The sequence below is a fragment of the Sminthopsis crassicaudata genome, chromosome 4 (assembly GCF_048593235.1).
Source record: "Sminthopsis crassicaudata isolate SCR6 chromosome 4, ASM4859323v1, whole genome shotgun sequence".
Lineage (NCBI taxonomy): Eukaryota > Metazoa > Chordata > Mammalia > Dasyuromorphia > Dasyuridae > Sminthopsis > Sminthopsis crassicaudata.
The window spans coordinates 106,100,936-106,117,493 of NC_133620.1; the positions used below are offsets into that span (position 1 = coordinate 106,100,936).

At 35.2% G+C, this 16,558-nt stretch overlaps 1 protein-coding gene across 7 annotated transcripts in view; it reads left to right on the top strand.

Moving 5' to 3' along the window:
• The window catches only part of HHAT (hedgehog acyltransferase), a 465,338-nt gene that overhangs the window by 286,890 nt on the left and 161,890 nt on the right, over positions 1-16,558 (top strand). The window lies entirely within an intron of this gene.

Genomic DNA, 16,558 nt, shown 5'->3' on the forward strand with positions numbered 1-16,558 from the left:
TAATTATGAGAAAGATTCTTCATTTCACAGAATTTTGGAAGAAGAAGAGAACTCAGCAATCACTTCATACCCAGAGAAAACGGGCATGGTTAGTCATATGTTCTCTGCTACTATAAAACCTTCTTACCAGCAGTTATCTAGCCTTTACTTAAATGCCTCCAGTGCAGAGGAACTAGAGCTTCCCAAGGCATCTCCTTGCACTCTATAGCTATAAGGAAGATTTTAGTCTAAACTTGCCTCCTTGCAATTTCCTCTCCTTGCTCCTTGTTACTACAAGCTTGCTGTAAGTAGAATTTTCTCCAGTTTCTGTTTAATGCTTCTTTAATGAGGCATCATGGTATAGTAGAGAGATGATCCCTGGACTGGGAATCTGTAGAGGCCTGATTTCAAAGGCATTCTAGTTGTGTGACCATGAACAAGTCAACCAGTCTGAGCTTCAGTTTCTCCATCTATCAAAAGGGGATAATACTACTCTTTATATATACCTCACAGTACTCTTTTTAGGGTCCAAAGAGATAACATATATATAGTATTTTGTAATCCTGACAGCCTATGATATCAGCTATCATTTACAGTGTAGCCTTTTAACTTTTTGATGGAAGGATAGCAAGTGTGACAAGTGTAAAGCTGAAGCTTTAAGCATTCTGGTAGATGGAAAATCAGTTAGATAAAACCTTGAGTTTGCTATGGCTATAGGGGGCAAATAAGACTTGGTTTACAAAGATTTGTTGTATTCTGAACTTTCCCAGAGTATATTTTTATATTTATTGAGGTACTTTTGCCCTATAAGCCCCAAACTACAAAGACCAGTATGACTTTTGATTCTTGGATTCATTTTTCTTAAATCTTCTTCATTCACTTGCCTTTTTCATCTTCCATTTCAACCCATTCATTGTGGCAATTAGTGAATACTCCTGGTCTCTGGGTTGAACATCCTCGGTTCCATCCTCTATATATACTCAAAATGTTTTGTCTGAGCTCTTAGCTTTCCTCTGAGCCCATGGTCCTAGTTTCTGAATCTGTCATCTCCTCTTTATACAGAGATGTAAGCACTAAGCATCTAGTGCGACGTTTTTTTTTTTTTTGTGTGTGTGTGTGTATTTACGTTTTCTTTGGAATGTGAAGAAGTGCTAGGCCATTTACAAGAATATGATCTTCCTCACATTTGCACTTGCTCTAATCATTAACACATGTCAACTTTTCCTTATATCCATCTCTCTACCATCAAATGACAAAATGATGAATTTACTTGGGAGTGTTGGGGAATGTTCAGGAATTTTCTCCCCAAAATGTGTGTACATGGGAATAAGGGGAGGTTACTGCTTGAGGTGGTAAGACATTTAGGTTTTCACCTTCTGATCCACCAAAGTCTAATCCCTTTCCTGCTTTCAACTTTCTATGATATAGGTAATAATTTAACCTGACTTTGCAAATGTTACTCTTTAAACCCCTAAGAGGATATAATATCTGAGAAATGAATGATGGCATTTACTTTTGTGACTATACTTCTAATCTGAGAACCATTCTGCTATTGATGTAATATAACTTTAGGGGAGGCAGCAATGATTTTGAGGTCCCCTGATCTTAGGGGGGCTTCTGTTCTAACAATAGTCAGTAATCCTAAATCTTCTTGTTTTAGAGTCTGCCTTAGGGACTTTCCACATCCCCAATATAAGAACAATAATCTGTCTGATTCTGAATAGACCACTCCTCAATTCATTGCTGTCAGTTAGCTTCTGACCCTGGTATAGTCCCATTGACCAAACTCCTGAAATAATACTGATAATGTTGGTCAGTGAGAAGCAAATTCCGGAAATAACCACTCCCCATCCTATCTCTGGGTTATAGAATTAACAAGTCAATGATAAAAAAGCTGGATAAAAGTGTTCTCTCTCTCTTAGCCCACTGCTAAATTCTCTTGCAATTTAGTCTTCTTGTAATGGCGTTATAATTACAATAAAACTTTGCCCCTTCACTAGGAAATTGGTTCAAGCCTGCAAATTCTTTTGAGTTACATCATGACACTTGATCATTGCACAAATTACAAATACGGAAATATGTCTAAAAGAATTGTGCATGTTTAACCTAAAAATAAAAGATATAACAACAATAATAATAATATATAATAAATAAACAAATAAATAACATTTATATAATACTTTAAGGTATAAAATGCTTGGCATATATTAACTCATCTGATCTTTAAAGCAATTCTTTGAGGCAGTTGTTATAATTTCCACTAATGAGAAAACTGAGGTAGAGAATGGTTAAGTGACTTGCTCACTGTTTCACAGCTACTAAGATTCTGAGGCAGGATTTAAACTCCGGTCTTCTTGAATAAAAGTTCAGCACTTTTTCTATTGCCTTACCTTTCCCAGGTCTCCTTTACCCAGCTTTTCTTGTGAATAGCAATAAATATTTGTAAAATTGCTTTCTGGGGTTAAAAATTTGGTCAGTGGCCAGAGAAGTAAAAGCTAAATGATTCTTACAAAAATTTGACTCATGATATTTTTATCATTAATATGATTTTTTTTTATAGTTAAGGCTGATATATACAATCCCTTAGAAATAAAGATGATTGTGTAATGAGACAGTATATTAAGATCCTTCTCCCTAATACTCTTCTCTCTGGCTCTTTGTGACATTGGTCTTTGCTGATTTTCCTTTTCCCTAATGAGTACTGCTTCTTCTGCTTCTTTTACCCTGACTCATCTGAATGTAGTAGGGGTCATTCCCTTTCCTCCCTAGCAGCCAGGGAACAGGATTAGATCCATTCTTCCTAGTATGGGAGATGCCATCTGGCTGCTCACTGAAAGGACTTGGTATTTTAGAATAACATGGCAAACTCTGTTTTTCATCATCTCCCACCCATGTAGAAATAGTATAGAAAAATGATAGTTATTTCTTTGTAGTTCGTTATACTCTTGCATTTAGTTTTCATCATCTTCCTTTTCAGTTCCTTTAGTGATGACACTGAAGACTCCATAGTGACCTCATCTGATTTTTGTTTTGCATTTGCCTGGATCTTGATTCAAGTATGTCCTGGGGGAGACCTCCTTCTCTCTTCCCTCACCCCAAATTTATTTTTCTTTACAAATGGCATTTAGATAGGCTATGATCTCTTGTTTAACCCCCTTCTTTCCAGTCACATAGGCACTCCCCTGGTGCAGGTATGCATTTTCCTCATGTCTGGGATATTTCAATAATCTTCTGCTTACTCTTTCTGAATCTCTATTCAACTGCCAAAGTGATCTTCCTATAGTCAAGTCTAAACATGTCACTCTACTCTTTATTCAGTAAATGGAAGTGGCTATTACCTCCCAACTGAAAAATAAAATCCTTTTATTATTATTATTTTAAAATTTATTATTATTAAAGCCTTTTATAGCCAGCTCTCTTCCTATCTTTCCAGTCTTCTCATACTTTCCTTCTTATATGTCTATGATCCAGGGGCTCTTTACTTCCTATTGCTTACACATAACACTTTATTTAGGGATTTGTGCCTTTTTTCATCATCTGTTCTCCATGTATTCTTGGGAGTAAAATGAGAAAATGTTCTTGCTCCCCTCTGCTTCCTGTCTTCCTTCAGGAAGGATGCTCATGCATCACCTAATGCAAGAGGCCAGACCGGGTACTTCTTACTACTAGGACTTTCCCTCTGAGATTATCTCTTATTCTTCTATCTTTTTTGTACCTAGTGATTTGCAGGTTTTTTCCTCCATTAGAATGGAAGCTCCTTGAGGGCAGAGATTGGGGAGGGGTAGGAGGGAAAGAAGAGAAGATTGCCTTTCTTTGCATCCCCAAGGGTTAGCATGATGGATGACACACAGTAAGCACTGAATAAATACTGATTGACACTGACATTTATGTGTCATCCTTACATTTATAAATTGCTTTACATGCACAATGTCATTTGATCCTCACAAAATGGAGCTGGCAATTCAGTTGTTTTTAATTATCCTGAATTTATAGATAAGGATATTGAAGGTCATAGAAGGAAAACAATTCATCCAACATTCACACAACTCACAAATGACAGAACTTTGATTCAAATCTAGAACTTCTGGCTTTTAAGTTCAATTCTTTTTCTGCTATGTGGCAATGCTTCCTACATGTCCATTCAAGACTGGAAACCAGGATAAACTTAGGATATAAAAAATGAACTGTCTGTAGAGTAGTAATCTACAGTTCATTGTCTAGAGGGCAGTGTCATAGGCTTCAGGGTCTCTATTTAAGGAAGATGCTCAACAGAGTCTTTTCCCTATTTCCCATTAGGTATGCTGCTTTTGGATTTCTTTGGATTTCTCTATTATTCTCCCTTTTCAGGTACTGTTGTGCCACAGTTCCCTTTTATGGTCTTACTTCAGTTTCCCTGAATTGTTCTGCCACAGTTCCTTGAATTGTTCTGCCTCAATCCTCCTTGCTGCATCACCACCCGTCCCTCCTAATCATTAAAATTTAGGGCTGGCTATTCTAAGTTTATAAATTGTAAAAGTTTAATCCAGATAAGGAGAAAGACCTTCTATCTTAGACATCATGACTCCAGACCTTTCCAATTTTCCATTTTTTCCAACTTTCCAACCAGAATATCTGGTGCCTCCCCCCATTCTGCCATTGTTGTTCTGAAACCTAAATTATCAAGAATTTATGGTCCTATCCCCCAAATCTATCAGAACCGGATTGATGGTCTCTTCTTGGAGATTCCCCAATCACCAGAGTTTGTACTCCATCCCCCCTGCCTTGTACACTACTCTGATAGCTTAAGAGCCACTGGATGCTGGATGCTTTGAGACATGAGCCCTGGGGACAACATGCCCTCTGCACAATCTCATCCTCTCAAATAAAATATCAAAAACTCTCTAATCTCTATCTTGCCTCAGTTTCTCCAGCATTACAGTACCTCCCCTCTCCCTTTTTCATCCTCCTTTTGTAGGATGTGTTCTCCCATTGGGTTGTAAGCTTCTTGAGAACCAGTACTGGTTTTTTTATTTGTTTGTTTTGTTTTTGTTTTTGTTTTTTTCATTTTTATTTGTATTACCAGAGCTTAGAACAATAGCTAGCATATAGTAGATGCTTAAAAATATTTACTGACTAGATGAAACAAAGGATTGAGGTAACAAATATTGAACTGAAAGATGAAGGAGAGCACAGTTGGAGGAATTTGGAAAATTCAGACTAAAGGTCTGAATTTTGTACTCAGCCAGGAGTCATCATAGATTCTTAAACAGGAAAGTCAAGAGGTGCGTATTTTGTTGGAGTTAGATTATTCTGAAATGAAATTTGGAAAAGAGAAAATGAGTAGTGACTTGGTTTCTGAAAGAAAATGACTGACTAATAATTCATAATGGCATAATGTATGGGAGCAAGGGACCTTTGTTTCCTTCCTCTGCTTTTGTTCAGAAATAAGTAGTGCTCTTAAAAAAGGATATAAAATGAAAAGAAAGAAAATGAATGATGTCGGAAAGTGAACAAATATTTCTTTAAATTTCTTGAACTCATAATTCATCATAAGATTGGTTAGTTAACTGACTCCTCAGGAACATTAGTAACAGTAGGATGGAGAAATCAATTTACTTTGAAGCTACCAGAATACCATATTTTTCTTATTAAACCCTTATCGAACTTTTTTGAGCCAGAATCTACATTAAGTATCTAGGAATGGGTAAAGAAAAGGAGATAAACCTCATATCCCCACCCTGTATCACAGTCCAAGCTTCCACTTTCTCTTTGGAGGCAAAGTGCCTTATCACAAAACCAGGGTCACAAAGAACTTGAAGTTAATTAATTTTTTCATTTAAGATACAAGTTCCCAGGGAAAGAGACCTGATTTCCTCTTAGACTGGAAGTTTTCCATAATAAGGTCCATGGTTATTTCTTTGGATACTTTTACTGTACTGTGAGTTCTCATATATATAAACTAGTATATAATAACTAGTATATATAAACTACTATATTTTGCTATATTTTTTTTACTATATTTTACTATATATAAACTAGTTTACTATATTTTGCCTTACCTTTCCTTTTGTATGGGAAACTGGTCAAATTCAATATTAAATCTCTGTTGTGACTTAACTAACTAATCAATCATGATGTGTAGAATTGACTGAATGAAGATACTTTCTATTGTTTTGTTTTGTTTTTCTTTCCTGAGGCAATTAGGGTTAAGTGACTTGCCCAGAGTCACAGAGCTAGGAAGTGTTAAATGTTTGAGGTCAGATTTGAATTTAGGTCCTCCTGACCTCAGGGCTGGTACTCTATCCATTGGGGACCTAGCTGCCTTGAAGATACCTTCATTTAAAAAATAGCCTTAATTGTGACTTGAGAATTTATAATGATAAAGTTATAGTTAAGAGTTGTAGATGATTGTCCCAGTTTTCCTACCATCTCCTAATTAGCATTTAAGTACTTCTTTTAAAGGTGATGATGGCTTTGAATTCTCTTATGAGAGGAGTTTATTATTGACTTGTATTCTTTAGTTTATAGTTAGATTTCCAGGATTAGAATGTAAGTCTAGACTTTCCCAAACTATGGGAGAAAAAGTCAGGCTGGAGGAGGGGGGGTGGAGTTTCGGGACCTATTTAATCTTGTATTTCAAAATTTATGTTTTGCACTTCCTTGCTGACAAACATCTTGTCAACTGGGAGATAACCTTTCTCCAGAGATTGTAATAAACTTCTTTCTTATTCTGAGAGTCTCTGATTGTTTTTGAGGATGATACTATTCTACACAATGGGTTTTTACTAATGCCAGCACAATGGGTATGACATGTTTTTCTCTATTTTTGTGCAAGCTTGTTCCTTTGTTCTATGCAATTCCAAGTCTAACATGGGTATTCCCAAATCATTAAAGTACAAATGGAAATGGAAATACTTTGCTAATCAATGCTGTACTTTATGAAGCTTTTCTTGATGGCATATTTCTTTTAAAAACCAAGGCCATTTAAACCTTACAAGTTAGTTGCATATTTGCACAGAGCTTAACATAATAAATGAATCTGGTAAATGAAATTAACAGGGGTGGGACAACAAAGGGTGTTGGGTGGGAGGGAAAGAGATTGGAAGAGATTGTACAAAGAAGGCATAAGAGAGATAATTTAGCAATAGAGTTTCTGATAAGTCAGAATATTTAGGCTTCCAGGATTTGAGATGCTACGGTACCATAGAGAGCAGTCTAAGAAACAGCCTGGGTGATACCCCTACCATCTCTAGCTTTTTTTATGTCTTATTCCCATTCTTTTGAGACCCTAAGAAACTTGTCATTGCTTTTAAAATTACTCAGGAGGGAGAGAGGAAGACAGGAAGATTGCCAGGAAGTCTTTCTGGTTATTAAGCAGAGACTTCCAGGGTCTTTTTATTAGTGATTAATCTCATTGGCATGATGCTAAACACTACACAATTCCCTTTCCTCCTCTGTACATATCTCCAAAGTTACCATCTCATATGGTGCTTATTTATAACTCCAGAAATAAATGTGCATCTGGTTGCCCTGGGAAAAGCTGAGGTTTTGATATGTTCTCAGAACACAGAAGATGAATTAGAAGCATAATAGATAGAAGTAGAACATTATTATGATACTTAATTCTCCTTTATACATTCCTGCCTTCCTAGAATAGAATATACTTTTTGGAGAGTAACTGAAGACCAACTCTGAAATTTATTCAGTGACTAAACTTGTTAAAACAGTAACTTGTGAAATGGTGAGAAAGTTGTGATTATTTACAGAAAAGAAATAGAACAAATAATCAGTACAATAGAGAGCTCTGCTTAGCAAAACTACAATAACAATATTTACTTATTTGATTATGAAAGGTTCTTTGGGTGGTGTTTTGTTTTGTTTTGTTTTGTTTTGTTTTTTTAACAGCAAACAAGCTCAGGTCTTTATGTAGTCACTTTAAATTTATTTTCTTTATTTATTCTTGACAAAAATTACAAAAATGCAATCATTTCCACATATGAAGAACAGGAAAAGAAGAAGCATATGTGAAGTACAATCTCTTATATACAGCTTTTCTCAAAAATATATCTTAAATTTAACATGGCAATATCAACTCTGCTTTGCTTGTATATATTCCATTCTGAATTTCCTCCTGGTCTCTCAGTGCTTCAGTGTGTTTTAAGGGTTTTATTTATATTTTTGGTTTGGTTTGTTGCTCTTTTGCATCAGAATCACTACCACCTGCAGTCTTTACCATCATCTTCCTTAGCCGTCAAAATGAAAGCTTTCTCTTGTAACAAAAATGTATGGTTAAGTAGAAGAAATTCATATATTTATCATTTTGGGAAATGCATACCTTATTCTGAATCTACAATCTGTCACCTTTCTGTAAAGAGGTGGAAATAATTCTTAATTAACAATTTTCTGGAATCATGCTTGGTTATTTACACTGATCAAAGTTCTTAAGTTTTTCTTTTTTTATAGTATTGTTATTGTTTATAAAAATTGGCCTTGTTCTGTTTACTTTACTCATACAAATATTTTCAGATTTCTCTCAATCTTTCACTTTCATTACTTCTTAGATTGAAATAACATTCCATTAACAGAATTTATCATGACTTCATCGTATTATCTTGTTGTTGCCATGTATAATGATTTCCTAGTTTTGCTCATTTCACTTAGCATCAGCTCATGTAAGTCTCTCCAAGCCTCTCTGTATTCATCCCGTTGGCCATTTCTTACAGAACAATAATATTCTATAACATTTATATAACATGATTTATTCAGTCATTCTCCACCTGATAGGTATCTATTCAGATGCCACTACAAAAATGAAGCATCAATTCAATAGAAAGTATTATAGCTGAACTAATCTAAGTTCAGGGAACAGCATATTATCTTCTGTCTTGGTGTTTTTGCAAAGTCTGTAAACCATATTTGTAATACACCCCTTCTTCATCTTTGCTGATAATCCCTAGCTTCTGTTGAATTTAAACTCAGATTCTATCTCCTCCATGAAACCTGTCCTAATCTCAGATGTTAATCCTCTCTCCCTCCTCAAATTAGTTTTCATTTACTTTCATTTTATATTCTTCAGGATAGGTAAGCTCAATGAGGTTAGGACTTTTTAAAAAATTATCTTTATATATCTATTGTCTAGCACAGTATATGTAGGAGGAAGTGCTTAGTAAATAAATGTTTGTTGACATGAATCTATCTTCAATGTAGAAGAAAAATTTCAAGTTTAATGTTTATGTGTAATAGAAGTTGTTTGGAAAACAAATCAGATCACCCAACATCCCCCCCACCCCAATGCTTTTGATCTATGAAGGAATTCTATCCAGAAAAGTTGGTTGTCAGTGACAGAATTTTGATGTCTCTTGCATAGAAAGATGGTACTTAAGGAATGTGCCATGAAATATTTTCTTTTTGTTTTTGTTTTCTTGCAGTTGTAGTGACTAGATTAAGTGATCTAGTCAAGCTCTTCATTTTGTCTTTCTGTCCTTCATGTGCAGAAAAAGAATATATTTTTGAGAAACATTGTTCCCTAGCCACAGACTGTACCCTAAAAGGTGACTGACTTTATAAATGAGGTTGGAAAATCACGATATTCTTGGGCAAAATAGCTTGACTTATAATAAGTTTGATCTTGAAACAACCTCAGCACAAGCCAGTAGCTGACCCACCAACCATAAGTAATGGAGACATATGATGTGTTCTTTTAATGTTGACATCCAATTAAACAAATCTGGTATCTTAAATATTAGTAAATATAGTTGAGTTTAATTTCTGTTTCATAAATTTCATATCACTCTGTTTGCCAAGTAGGACACAATGTTTTTTTATGGGCAAATTTTCAAAGAGGAATATAAGATTACATCCTGCATCTTACACTGAAATGACTAAGAATTGCATAGTGCAAAATGTACTAAATCTTTTGAAAGTCGACCTCTCATGGTCTCCTGGAGACTATAAAAATTACAGTCTCCAATTAACCAACTGCTGGCTATACTTATTAAAATCCCTTTATGAGTGACATGAAACAGACTTGATGTTAAGAGTATATTACATGCTTTCCTACCCTCTAGTCCCCTGGCCCTTCTCCCTTCCCTACTAACAACTGGTTGTTAGCTTATCATTTTTCTTTAAGATTGAGAGATTTGATTTTAGGCAATGTCTAGTTTGCTACCAAACATATATATAGGATTAGGGATTTCTGTAATAGATCAGCTGTACGTTTGAAATAAAGTCCATCCAAATACAAACTATTATCTTGAAGTAGCTTCAAGTTACTGCACCTTCCTTCTGGGTTTAGGTTATTTTGGTCAGTACCTAGGAAAGCTCCAAGCAGTTTATAAGCCAAAATAAAATAGAAAACCACATGTAATCTCACTACTATATAAACTATATACAACTATAGTTTTTATATACTGGCTCTAAGGCTAGTTCTTCCTCTTTCTGATGTTGAAGTCTGTGGTGTTAATGGTCCAACACTCCCGTTTGGGCACTAATAACTTCATATAGTGTCAAACATAGTGAAAAGAAATAATCTCTCACATTTTTGGATAGAAATTATGTATGAATAAGATTTTATATATATATATATATCTATATATATATATATATATATCCTTTATGTCCTATTGTTCTTTTAGGTTGAGAAAAGCAATATGAGATTTGAGTCACTCTGTGGAATTTGGTGGATTCTGTGTTAATTGAAGGGAATTTTGATAAATCTTTATAATATATCAACATAATGGTTTTGAAAAATGATGACATTAAAAGTGGGAGGAGCCAGTAGCATCTCAAGACCTAGAGAAAGAGAAGCTGAAATCAAGTGTGCACTAAAATTTTGAGTAGACATAGACCAAGCAAGATTCTTCTCAGAAAAAACGACATATCAAAAGACCATGGATTTAGAGCTGGAAAGGATTCCAAGATTAGGCATGTGGAGACAACAACAGATGTTATTAAGATGGGGATGGGAGCTAGTTTTGTCTGAGAGATTTTTCAGGTCTTTAAAGTCAGATGAAGAGAATATCAGGAATGGATTCTTGATCTCTACAATTTAGTAATTTTTATAGGTTTGGTGATTTTTGCCTTGTTTTCCTTGCTAGTACAAGTGTTTTAAAGTCTTAATTCTGTCTTAGATCTTGGACAGGCAGAGGGGGCATGTCCAGGAGGATTGACCCAGTGTCAAATGCCTATTTTTCCTCCCTCAGTACCAGAAGGAAAGGAATATGGCAGCTAGCAATGTGGAGATTATAAATGAAATGACAATTCCTACAAGGAATTCAGAATAAATGTAAGATTCTTGAAGATGAACTGAGTTTGATGTTTTATTTTTTGTTTTTGGTCTTTGTGTTCCCAGTTCCTTGAACAGAATAGACACTTAAGAGATCCTGGTTGAATTATGGAATTAAGGTCTTATTAACTATCCAGAGAGGAGTTACTTTGAAGAAAGAGACTTCTTTTTGGGAACTGGGCCTTGGGTTGAATAATTCTTTTTTTATATGAGGGGAGGAACTCCATTAATCACTCAAAGGACACTCCTTTCACCACTTCCTATGTGTCTGGTAGGGGAAGATTATTTAGATATTGATTAAATAAGGAGATAGAATTCGAGCACTGAACATCAACCTAGTAAGCTTTCCTAACTATGAGGTGAAGCCTAAGACTGTAGGAAAAAAGATAACTTTGTAGCCCTTACGGCTTTGACAGGTGAGTTTCTAATTCTTGGAGGGAGATATATAATTTCAACTCTTTGGACTTCAGTTGTTTCAATTTATAAAATAAGCAAGTTGAATTAAATGATGTCTCAGATTTCTTTCAGTTTTAATACTCTGTGATACAATTCTGTCTTGGTGCAGTTTCTTGCCAATTGCTAATTAGACCTGATGACTCAGTAATTGGGGAGGTCAGTCAACTAGCATTTAATGCTCTCACCAGGCATTATGCTAACTACTGGGGATATAGAAAAATTCAAAAGAAAAATCTAAGACATTAACAATCTAGTTGGGGGTGTGTGTGATAATATGTAAATATGTGTATAAATAAGATATAGACAGGATAAATTGGAGGAAATCACCAGAGAGAAGGCATTTTCCTTAATGGATATCAGGAGGTATTTTTTGCAGAAGGTGATATTTTAGTTGGGACTTGAAGGAATCCAGGAAAGGTAGGAACAGAGATGAGGAGAGAGAGAATTCCATGCATAGGGTCTAGTCAGTGAAAACACAAGAGTTGGGAGATGTCTTTTGTGAGGAACTCTAAGGAGGTCAATATTACTAGTTTGCAGTTTTGGGGAGTGGAAGGGAATTAGGTTTAGAAACACTGAAAAGGAAGGAAGGGGTCAAGTTAAGGAAGATTTATGTAAGCCAAACAGGGGATTTTGTAAAGGGCTAAAAGGATGTACTTGACCTAGATGCAAAGTAACCAGCAATTACCAATTAGACAATTCTCTATTAACATGTTTGGAGGATGGCCCTACTCTACTGGTGCTGGCTCGATCTGTAGGTGTGGTAAGAGAAAGGAGGAAAGATCAATGGGTGGAGTAGGAGGAGGGATTCATTCTTAGTCGGTAGAGAGAGAGTGAGGAGGTGTAGAGATTCCTATATCTAATCCCCTGAGAGCGACTCCAAAAGAAATAGAATAAAGACTTTTGCTGATCCTGACTCTGGCTGATTCTAAGATATCCAGGGTCACAACAGGATTTTATGTTTGATCCTAGAGATAACAAGGATCACAAGAGTTAATTGAATAACTCAGAAACAGTCAGATTTGTTCCTCAGGAAGATTAGTTTAATAACTGAATAAATGCTGGATTAAGAGTGGGGAGAGACTTGAAGATGGGAGAATCATCAAGAAGTTTAATCAACACTAGAATAGGGGCAAAATTAAAGGAGAGAAGGTGGGCTAGTTGAGAAATGCTATGAACATAGAAATGATAGGATTGGCAATTGATCAGATATGGGAGTAAGAGAGGGAGTAATTGAAAAGGATCTGTGTTTTGAGACAGGAGGATGGTACCTTTCACAGAACATAGGAAAAGGGGAGAGTTGAGGGTGGGGAGACATTGAGTTCAATTTGGATATGTTGAATTTAAGATGTTTGCAAGACATCCAGTTCTAGATGTCCAGTAGGCAGTTGGATACTTCAGGAGGGCTGGTTAAGTATGTTCGCAAAACAATTGAATCCATGGGAGTTGATAAATTATTATTATCAGATATTCTGTTGTGCTTTCTCACTTTCAGAAGTTGAATAAAGACAGATATACATTCCTCATTTAGGTTAGATCCATTTTCAAAGTCTAAACTAACATAACTCAGTATTGAGAGGGAAAATAATTGATTAGATGGAAGAATAAAAGTAATTTTCTGAGATTTTTGTTATGAAATAGTATGGAGGGAGAAGCAGCAGGCCCAGGACTTGGGGACTCTTATATTAGCACATGTGATCTAGATGAATAGCCAGCAAAGGAAACTGAAGAAGACTAGTCAGATGGATAGAAGTAGGAGAGAACAATATCACAGAAGCATAAAGAGAAATGAGTACTTCACTACTTGAATCTTTTCCTAACAACAAATGGCAGGATATTGCTTTCTCCAGATAGAAGTGAACTGCAAGAGGATCTGCAATTGGTTCCATTGTTAGATGCAATTTGGAGAGCTGACTTTATCCTTGAAGTGTAGTTCAATTAAGTAAATGATATATCTTTAAGACAATCTGTAGTGGTTCATCTTTAGAGGAGTTTATCATTCTGTGAATCTATGGATTCTAAAAGGGTCAAAACTAAATATAAATGTAATCAGGAAGCATATGCTCTAGACATGCCTATTTAGTGCAGGCCAAGGGAGACAGTGACCCTGTCTTTGGGAATATGGGACATCTCAGAGCCATATTAACAGCTGTGAAGTGACCAGGGCTTTGCCCTAGGGCAGAAAAATTGAGAGAGCACTGACAGCTCTTGTATTTTTTATTTTTTTATTTTTTAGCAGCAGAAACATATGAACTTAGCACCTCTTTTAATAGAATAATTAGTTATATTAAATTATCAGAGGGCTCTCATGGCCTTTATGCAATGGATTTATTCCAGATGAAGTCCTTCTCTTAATCCCAAATCCTTATTGTGTCCTAGCCCGTGGAAAGTATTCTGGAGTTTCTTGTATCTGAGAATTTGTATCTGAGAATCTTCTCTTCTCCACCAAATTCATCTTTAGAAATGTGAATCAAGAGCTAATTCATGATGTTTTCTCTTGCTGAATTTAGTTAAGCTTGTGCTTAACCTTAAAGTCACCCAGTTGATAGGAAGAAATGCATTAATTTTTTTTCTTACGTGAAAAGTTCGGCCATGGGAATGATTGATTACATTGTGAAATGAAGATAATTCATTGAAGGAAAGAACCCTTAAACATCATCTAGTCCACCCTTCTAATATTGCATACAAGACAATTGAGTTTCAAAGAGATGGAAAAGTGAGGTCCCATTGATAGTAGATGGCAGGACTGCCACTGAAACAGTTGTTTTTTGTTTGACTTTAAATCCCAGGGTAATTCTATTGCATTTTGCATTTAGGTTCTATAAATCTCCAAATTCCTACTGTTATAAGACTTCCACTCCTCTCCATATGCACATAATCATGCAAAGGTATATTATTGTTTATATTGATCCCAGACTTGGGAACATTTGTAACATAAACTTATTACTTTATTGATGTCATCACCAAGTGTTCCGTTGTACTTGCTACCTTCTAGAAGTTAAGTAAAGACAGGTAGATGTTCATCTTTTGGTTGAGGACTAGACCAGTTTTGGGGCTCTAAATCAGCACAGTTCAGTGCTCCTGGAAAACTATTATTGATTGGTTCCTAGAATAAAATGAATTTTCTGAGTTTTCTCTTAGTTATCATATAGAAAGGAAAGTGACATAACTGCATTGTCTAGACACTTAAAATGATATTCATATGGTTATCAGATTCACTGCTTCTTCTTTACACCATAGAAACATGCCCCCTTTGGGGAACTGGACTTTCTTTGCAAGCTTCATGCACCAGTAGTATAGAAGTTCTGATTATATGAATAGCTTTAAAACTTTAAAGTGTGCCTTCACTTTGAAAAAAAAGAATACACAAAAGCTTGAATTTTAAATCAGAGAAATTTGGTGGGGGGAAAATCAATAGAGGAATTTTTTAAAAGCAGGTTTTCTTTAGATCGAGTTTATGAACTTGTTTTAAAAATATTTTGGTAACTGCATTTAAATTTAACTAGTTTCCTATGTAATTCTATATATTTTACATATTAACAATAATCACTAGCCTTTATATAGTGCTTTATGGTTTGCAAAGTACTTTACAAATATTATCTCATTTTATTCACACAATAACTATTGGAGGATGATAATGCTCACTTTACAGAGAAGGAAATTGAGTCAGAGAGAAGATAAGTGACTTGCTCAGCCCCTCAGTGGCTGAGTTAGCTTTGAACCCACACTTCCTACATCTATATCTATATCTATATATCTATATCTATATCTATATACCTATATATATATATATATATATATCTATATTCAGAATGTTCTTGTTTTTGAAAGGAGAAAATGAAAGGAACCCTTTTTATTCCTTCCATATTAGAAATATAATATTCCTTGAGAGAATGTTGTATTCTCTCTCAAACTTAAGGAGTCTAACAACACTAGAAAGAAGAGAGCGTGTCAAGGAAGTGCAATAGAGAAATGCTAACAAGGGTAGAACTTGGTGGTTGAAAATTGGCTACAAAGTTGTAATGGAGAGTTGAGATGATTTCTGGAAAGAATTCATAACTTTTTCAAGTTCTGGGATCCTAGTATCTTCCTGGCAAAATTCTAAGGATACTTTGACACCAGAATGAATTCCAGTAGCTGATCCTGTGTTAGATCACAGCCTCATGGTCATTCACTTAGAGTACATTTTTGGTTGGTGCCTTTATCACATGGAGTACCTGCTGGCTTTAGTCTTGCTTTTTTTTTACTTTTGGGTTCATTGCCCACTTCTAAACAACTTGCCTGGGAGGATAAGATTGGCTCAGACCTCCTTCTCTTTCATTCCATCTCTGGTTAGAAGGCTCTCTAGCAATCTCCAGCAATGCTTTTTCATCTGTGAAGTGAAAGGATTGACAGGTCATATATTCATCATAATTTTAGAGTTAGAAAAGACTCTAAAGTTAAAGTTGTCTAGCACAAAGTAAATAGTTGATAAGTGCTTTTTTTCATCCTTCAATTTCTACTCAAGGCATGAATCCCACATGAAATATCACTAATAATAATTTAAAGCTAGCCTCTTCCTGAGTTCAGTTTGATTCAAGAACAGTTTTTTCAATGCCTACTGTAAAATTACATAGAAAATCTCCAACTTTTCAAGTTCTGTATTTTTTTCACTTCTCATACTTTAACTTTCCTCCCTCAGACTTCATTTACCACTTTTTGTAGAAGTCTAGTGGATTTACATATTATTGGGTACTCTATTTATCATGTATGTATTATCCCCTTGGTAGACTATAAATTCATAACTTTTTTCACTTTTTTATTATAACTTTTTATTGACAGAACATATGCATGGGTAATTTTTTTTACAACATTGTCCCTTGT